Source organism: Hordeum vulgare, chromosome 3H (assembly GCF_904849725.1).
Source record: "Hordeum vulgare subsp. vulgare chromosome 3H, MorexV3_pseudomolecules_assembly, whole genome shotgun sequence".
In the NCBI taxonomy this organism is placed as follows: Eukaryota; Viridiplantae; Streptophyta; class Magnoliopsida; order Poales; family Poaceae; genus Hordeum; species Hordeum vulgare.
In genome coordinates, this window is record NC_058520.1 from 2,254,222 (window position 1) to 2,263,116 (window position 8,895).

The window sequence follows — 8,895 nt, forward strand, 5'->3', positions numbered from 1 at the left end:
TCCCGAATCGTTCGGATCACAACGGGACCCAACATCAGTGACTAATAGTATACAAAACTCGCTGGAATAGGCCAAAACTGCGAGATTTACGAGTTCCCTGTAACCGGACCCAAGGGTTCTTGAAACATTCAAATCACATCGGGTCCAAAAATCAGTGACTAATCACATACAAACTTGCCGGAATAGGCCAAAACTATGACTTTTGACGAGTTCCCCGTAACCGAACCCCGAGGTTCCCGAAACATTCGGATCACAGCGGGGCCCAAAATAACGGACTAATAGCAAACAAAACTGGCCAAAATAGGCCAAACCTATGAGTTTTCACGAGTTCCCCGTAACCGGACCCCGAGGTTCTCGAAACGTTCGGATCGCTGCAGGACCCAAAATCAGTGACTAATAGCATACAAAACTAGCCAGAATAGGCCAGAACTGCTAGTTTTGACGAGTTCCGTGTAACCGGACCCCGGGGTCCCAAAACGTTTTGATCACAATGGGACCCAATGTCAGTGACTAATAGCATAGAAAACTGGCGGGAATACGCCAAAACTGCAAGTTTTGATGAGTTCTCCGTAACCGGACCCCGGGGTTCCCGAAACGTTTGGATCGCAGGAGGACCCATAATTAGTGACTAATAGCATACAAACCTAGCCGCAATAGGCCAAAACTACGAGTTTTGACGAGTTCCCTGTAACTGGATCTCGGGGTTCCCAAAACGTTCGAATCGCAGCGGGACCCAAAATCAGTGAGTTATAAACATACAAAACTCGCCATAATAGCGCAAAACTGCGATTTTTGACGAGTTCCCGAAACGTTCGCATCACAGCGGGACCCAAAATCAGATACAAAACCGACCGAAATAGACCAAAACCGTGAGTTTTGATGAGTTCCACGTAACCGGACCCCGGGGTTCCTGAAACGTTCGGTTCGTAGCGGGACCCAAAATCAGTGAGTAATAGCATACGAAACTGGCGAGAATAGACCGAAACTGCGAGTTTTGAGAAGTTCTCCATAATCGGACCCCGGGGTTCCCGAAACTTTCGGATCACGGGAGGACCCAAAATTAGTGACTAATGTCGTACAAACCTGGCCAGAACAGGTTAAAACTGCTAGTTTTGATGAGTTCGCCATGACCGGACCTCGGGGTTCCAAAAACGTTCGTATCACTGCGGGACCCAAAATCAGTGAGTAATAGCATACAAAACTGGTCGGAATTGGCCAAAACTACGATTTTGACGAGTTCCCCGTAACCGGACCCAAGGGTTCCCGAAACATACGGATCACATCGGAACCCAAAATAAGTTACTAATAGCATTCAAAACTCACAGGAATAGGCCAGAACTGTGAGTTTTGATGAGTTGCCCGTAACCGGACCCCGAGGTTCCCGAAATGTTTGGATCACAGCGGGACCCAAAATTAGTGACTAATAGTGTACAAAACTAGCCGGAATAGACCAAAACTGCGAGGTTTTACGAGTTCCCGTAACCGGACCCAGGGGTTCCCGAAACATTCAGATCACATCGAGAATCAAAATCAGTGACTAATAGCATACAAAACTTGCCAGAATAGGCCAAAACTATGAGTTTTGACGTGTTCCCTGTAACCGGACCCCGGGGTACCCGAACCATACAGATCACAGCGGGCCCCAAAATCAGTGACTAATAGCATACAAAACTGGCCGGAATAGGCAAAAACAACGAGTTTTGACGAGTTCTCCGTAACAGGACCTCGGGGTTCCCAAAACGTTCGGATCACACGGGACCAAAATCAATGAGTAAATTGCATACAAAACTGGTGAGAATAGGCCAAAAGTGTGAGTTTTGACGAGTTCCCCGTAATCAAACCCCGGGGTTCCCAAAACATTCGGATCACATCGGTACCCAAAAAGAGTGACTAATAGGATAGAAAAACTGCCGAAATAGGCCAAAACTGTGAGTTTTGATGAGTTCCTCGTAACCGAACCCCGGGGTGCCCGAGACGTTCGAATCGTAGGAGTAACCAAAATCAGTGACTAATGACATAGAATACCAGCCATAATAGGCCAAAAGTGCGAGCTTTGAAGAGTTCCCCATAACTGGACCAAGGGGTTCCTGAAACATTCGGATCACAACGGGACCCAAAATAAGTGACTAATAGCATACAAAATGGGCACAATAGGCCAAAAGTGCGAGTTTTGACGAAACCCCCGTAACCGGACCCCGAGGTTCCCGAAACGTTCGGATCATAGCGGGACCGAAAATAAGTGACTAAGAGCATACCAAGCTGGCGGGTTAGGCCAGAACTACTAGTTTTGACGAGTTCCCCGTAACCGGATCCAATGGTTCCCGAAACATTCAGATCACATCGGGTCCCAAAATCAGTGAGTAATCGCATACAAAACTGGTCGGAATAGGCCAAAACTGCGATTTTGACGAGTTCCCCGTAACCGGACCCAAGTGTTCCCGAAACATTCCGATCATATCGGGACCCTGTATCAGTTACTAATATTGCATACAAAACTGACAGGAATAGGCCCAAACTTCGAGTTTTGAGAGTTCCCCGTAACCAAATCCCAAGGTTCCCGAAACGTTCGGATCACAGCGGGACCCTAAATCAGTGACTAATAGCATACAAAACTGGCCGGAATAGGCCAAAACTGCGAGGTTTTACGAGTTCCCCGTAACCGGGCCCAAGGGTTTCCGAAACATTCGGATAACATCAGGACCAAAATGAGTGACTAATAGCATACAAAACTTGACGGAATAGGCCAAAACTATGAGTTTTGACGAGTTCCTCTAACCGGACCCCGGGGTTCGTGAAACATTCGGATCACGGTGGGCCCCAAAATTAGTGAGTGATAGCATACAAAACTGACCGGAATAGGACAAAACTTCGAGTTTTCACAAGTTCCCCGTAACCGGACCCTGGGGTTCCCAAAACGTTTGGATCGCAGGAGGACCCAGAATCAGTGACTAATAGCATACAAAACTAGCTAGAATAGGCCAAAACTGCGAGTTTTAACGAGTTCCCCGTAACCGGACCCCGGGGTCCCAAAATGTTCTGATCACAACGAGACCGAAAATTAGTGACTAATAGCATAAAAAACTGGTCGGAATAGGCCAAAACTGTGAGTTTTGACGAGTTCTACGTAACAGGACCCCGGGTTTCCCGAAACGTTTGGATCGCATGAGGACCTAGAATCAGTGACTAATAGCGTACAAACCTAGCTGCAATAGTCCAAAACTGTGAGTTTTGACGAGTTCCCCGTAACTGGACCTTGGGGTTCCTGAAACGTTCAGATCGTAGCGGGATCCAAAATTAGAGAGTAACAACATACAAAACTAGCGAGAATAGGCCAAAACTACGAGTTTTGACGAGTTCCACGTAACCGGACCCCGGGGTTCCCGAAACATTCGGATCGCAGAGGGACCCAAAATCGGTGAGTTATAAGCATACAAAACTCGCCCTAATAGGCCAAAACTGCGATTTTTGATGATTTCCCCATAACCGGACCACGGAGTTCCCAAAACGTTTGGATCACAGCGGGACCTAAAATCAGTGACTAATAGCATACAAAATCGACCAGAATAGACCAAAACTGCGAGTTTTGACGAGTTCCACGCAACCGGATCCCGTGGTTCCCCAAACGTTCGGATCGTAGCGGGACCCAAAATCAGTGAGTAACAGCAAACGAAACTGGCCAGAATAGATCAAAACTGCGAGATTTGACGAGTTCTCCGTAACCGGACCCCGGGGTTTCCAAATTCTCGAATCGCACGAGGACCCAAAATCAATGACTAATATCATACAAACCTGGCGAGAATAGGCTAAAACTGCTAGTTTTGATGAGTTTCCCGTAACTAGACCTCGGGGTTTCAAAAAAGTTCGGATCACAGGAGGCCCCAAAATCGGTGAGTAATAGCATACAAACTTGTCGAGAATAGGCCAAAACTAGGAGTTTTGACGAGTTCCACATAACTACACCCCGGGGTCCCGAAACGTTCGGATTGCAGCGGGACCCACTATCAGTGACTAATAGCATACAAAACTGGCTGGAATAGGCCAAAACTGCAAGATTTTACGAGTTCCCTGTAACCGGACCCAAGGGTCCGTGAAACATTCAGATCACATCGGGTCTCTAAATGAGTCACTAATAGCATAGAAACTTGCCGGAATAGGCCAAAACTATGAGTTTTGACGAGTTCCCTGTAACCGGACCCTGGGGTTCCCAAAACATTCGGATCACAACGGGCCCCAAAATAAGGGACTAATAGCAAACAAAACTTGCCAAAATAGGCCAAAACTGTGAGTTTTCACGAGTTCCCCGTAACCGGACACCGGGATTCTCGAAACGTTCGGATCATTGCAGGACCCAAAATCAGTGACTAATAGCATACAAAACTAGCCAGAATAGGCTAGAATTGCTAGTTTTGACGAGTTCCCTGTAACCGGACCCCGGGGTCCCAAAACAGTTTGATCACAACGGGACCGAAAATCAGTGACCAATAGTATAGAAAACTGGGGGAATAGGCCAAAACTGCGAGTTTTGATGAGTTCTCCGTAACCGGACCCCGGGGTTCCCAAAACGTTTGGATCACAGGAGGACCTAGAATCAGTGACTAATAGCATACAAACCTAGCCGCAATAGGCCAAAACTGCGAGTTTTGACGAGTTCCCCGTAACTGTACCTCGGGGTTCCCGAAACGTTCGAATCGCAGTGGGACCCGAAATCAGTGAGTTATAAACATACAAAACTCGCCATAATAGGGAAAAACTTCGATTTTTGATGAGTTCCCCGTAACCGGACCACGGGTTTCCCGAAACATTCGAATATAAGTTAGACCAAAATCAGTGACTAATAGCATACAAAACCGACCGTAATAGACCAAAACCGTGTTTTTTGATGAGTTCCACGTAACCGGACCCCGGGGTTCCCGAAACGTTCGGTTCGTAGCGGGACCCAAAATCAGTGAGTAATAGCATACGAAACTCGCCAGAATAGACCGAAACTACGAGTTTTGACGAGTTCTCCGTAACGGAGACCGAAACTTTCGCAGGAGGACCCAAAATTAGCGACTAATATCATACAAACTTGGCCAGAATAGGCTAAAACTGCTAGTTTTGATGAGTTCGCCATAACCGGACCTCGGGGTTCCAAAAATGTTCGGATCACAGCGGTACCCAAAATCAGTGAGTAATAGCATACAAAACTGGTCGGAATTGGCCAAAACTACGATTTTGACGAGTTCCCCGTAACCGGACCCAAGGGTTCCCGAAACAGTCGGATCACATCGGGACCCAAAACAAGTTACTAATAGCATACAAAACTCATAGGAATAGGCCAAAACTGGGAGTTCTCACGAGTTCCCCGTAACCGGACCCCGAGGTTACCGGAACGTTCGGATCACACCGGGACCCAAAATCAGTGACTAATAGTATACGAAACTGGCCGGAATAGGCCAAAACTGCGAGGTCTTACGAGTTCCCGTAACCGGACCAAGGGTTCCCGAAAATTTCGGATCACATCGGGACCCAAAATCAGTGACTAATAGCATACAAAACTGGCCGGAATAGGCCAAAACAGCGAGTTTTGACGAGTTCTCCGTAACAGGACCTCGGGGTTCTTGTAACGTTCGGATCGCAGGGGGACCCAAAATCAATGAGGAAATTGCATATAAAACTGCTGAGAATAGGCCAAAAGTGCGAGTTTTGACGAGTTCTCCGTAACCAGACCCCGAGGTTCCCGAAACATTCGGATCACATCGGTACCCAAAATAAGTGACTAATAGGATAGAAAACGTGCCGAAATAGGCCAAAATTGCGTGTTTTGACGAGTTTCTCGTAACCGGACCTTGGGGTGCCCAAAACGTTCGAATCATAGGAGGATCCAAAATCAGTGACTAATGGCATAGAAAACTGGCCATAATAGGCCAAAAGTGCGAGCTTTGAAGAGTTCCCCATAACAGGACCAAACGGTTCCCGAAACATTCGGATCACAGTGGGACCCAAAATAAGTGACTACTAGCATACAAAACTAGCCACTATAGGCCAAAAGTGCGAGTTTTGACGAAACCCCCGTAACCGGACCCCGAGGTTCCCTAAATGTTCGGATGACAACGGGACCCAAAATGAGTGACTAAGAGCATACAAAGCTGGCGGGTTAGGTCAGAACTACGAGTTTTGACGAGTTCCCCGTAACCGGACCCAATGGTTCCCGAAACATTCAGATCACATCGGGTCCCAAAATCAGTGAGTAATAGCATAAAACCGGTCGCAATAGGACAAAACTGCGATTTTGACGAGTTCCCCGTAACCGGACCCAAGGGTTTCTGTAACATTTCGATCATATCGGGACCCAATATCAGTTACTAATATTGCATACAAAACTGACAGGAATAGGCCCAAACTGCAAGTTTTGACGAGTTCCCCGTAATCGGACCCCAAGGTTCCCGAAACGTTCGGATCAAAGCGGGACCCTAAATCAGTGACTAATAGCATACAAAACTGGCCGGAATAGGCGAAAACTCTGAGGTTTTACGAGTTCCCCGTAACCGGACCCAAGGGTTCCCGAAACATTCGGATCACATCAGGACCAAAAATGAGTGACTAATAGCATACAAAACTTGCCCGAATAGAAAAAAACTATGAGTTTTGATGAGTTCCCCATATCCGGACTCCGGGGTTCCCGAAATATTCGGATCACAACTGGCCCCAAAATTAGTGACTTCGAGTTTTCACGAGTTCCCCGTAACCGGACCCCGGGGTTCTCAAAATGTTTGGATCGTAGGAGGACCCAGAATTAGTGACTAATAGCATACAAAACTAGCCAGAATAGGCCAAAACTACGAGTTTTGACGAGTTCCCCGTAACCGGACCCCGGGGTCCCAAAGCGTTCTGATCAGAACGGGACCCAAAATCAGTGACTAATAACATAAAAACTGGCCGGAATAGGCCAAAACTGCGAGGTTTTATGAGTTCCCCGTAACCGGACCCAAGGGTTCCCGAAACATTCGGATCACATCGGGAGCCAAAATCAGTGACTAATAGCATACAAAACTTGCCGAAATAGGCCAAAACTATGAGTTTTGACGAGTTCCCCGTAACCGGACCCTGGGGTTCCCGAAACATTCGGTTCACAGCGGGCGCCAAAAGCAGTGAATAATAGCATACAAAACTGGCCGGAATAGGCCAAAACTGTGAGTTTTGACGAGTTACTCGTAACCGGACGCCGGTGTTCTCGAAACGTTTGGATCACAGCAGGACCCAGAATCAGTGACTAACAGGATACAAAACTAGCCCTAATAGGCCAAAACTGCTAGTTTTGACGAGTTCCACGTGACTGGACCTCGGGGTTCCCGAAACGTTCGGATCGCAGCGGGATCCAAAATCATTGAGTAATAGCATACAAAACTAGCGAGAATAGGCCAAAACTACGAGTTTTGACGAGTTCCACGTAACCGGACCCTAGGGTTCCCGAAACGTTCGGATCGCAGCGGGACCCAAAATGAGTTAGTTATAAGCAAACAAAACTCGCCATAATAGGCCAAAACTGCGATTTTTGACGAGTTCTCCGTAACCGGACCACGGGGTTCCCAAAACGTTCGGATCACAGCGGGACCCAAAATCAATGACTAATAGCATAAAAATCCGGCCGGAATAGGCCAAAACTATGAGTTTTGACGAGTTCCACGTAGCCGGACCCCGCGGTTCCCGAAACATTTGGATCATAGCGGGCCCCAAAGTTAGTGACTAATAGCATACAAAACTTGCCGTAATAGGCCAAAACTATGAGTTTTGACGAGTTCTCCGTAACCAGATCCCGAGGCTCCCGAAACATTTGGATCACAGCGGGACCCAAAATGACTGACTAATAGCTTACAAAACTGGCGGGAATAGGCCAGAACTGCAATTTTTGATGAGTTCCCCATAACTGGACCCAATGGTTCCCGAAACATTCGGATCAAATCGGGACCCAAAATCAGTGACTAATAGCATACAAAACTGGCAGGAATAGGCCAGAACTGTGAGTTTTGACGATTCCTTGTAACCGGACCCCAAGGTTCCCGAAATGTTCGGATCACAGCGGGACCCAAAATCAGTGAGTAATAGCAAACAAAATTGGCCGGAATAGGCCAAAACTGCGAGGTTTTACGAGTTCCCCATAACCGGACCCAAGGGTTCTTCAAACATTCGGATCAAACCGGGACCCAAAATCAGTTACTAATAGCATACAAAACTGACAGGAATAGGCCCAAACAGCGAGTTTTGACGAGTTCCCCGTAATCGGACCCCGAGGTTCCTGAAACGTTCGAATCACAGCGGGACAGAAAATGAGTGACTAATACCATACAAAACTGGCCGGAATAGGCCAAAACTGCAAGGTTTTACGAGTTCCCCGTAACCGGACCCAAGGGTTCCCGAAACATTCGGATTACATTGGGACACAAAATCAATGACTAATAGCATACAAAACTTGCCGGAATAGGCCAAAACTATGAGTTTTAGTGAGTTCCTCGTAACCACACCCCGGGGTTCTTGAAACATTTGGATCACAGCGGGCCCCAAAATCAGTGACTAATAGCATACAAAACTCGCCGGAATAGGCCAAAACTGCGCGGTTTTACGAGTTCCCCTTAACCGGACCTAAGGTTTCCCGAAACATTCGGATCACATCGGGACCCAAAATCAGTGACTAATAGCATACAAAACTTGTCGAATAGGCCGAAACTATGAGTTTTGACGAGTTCTCCGTAAGCGGATCTCGAGGTTCCCGAAATATTCGGATCACAGCGGGACCCAAAATGAGTGACTAATAGCATATAAAACTTGCGGGAATAGGCCAGAACTACGAGTTTTGATGAGTTCCCCGTAACCGGACCCAATGGTTCCTGAAATATTCGGATCACATCGGGACCCAAA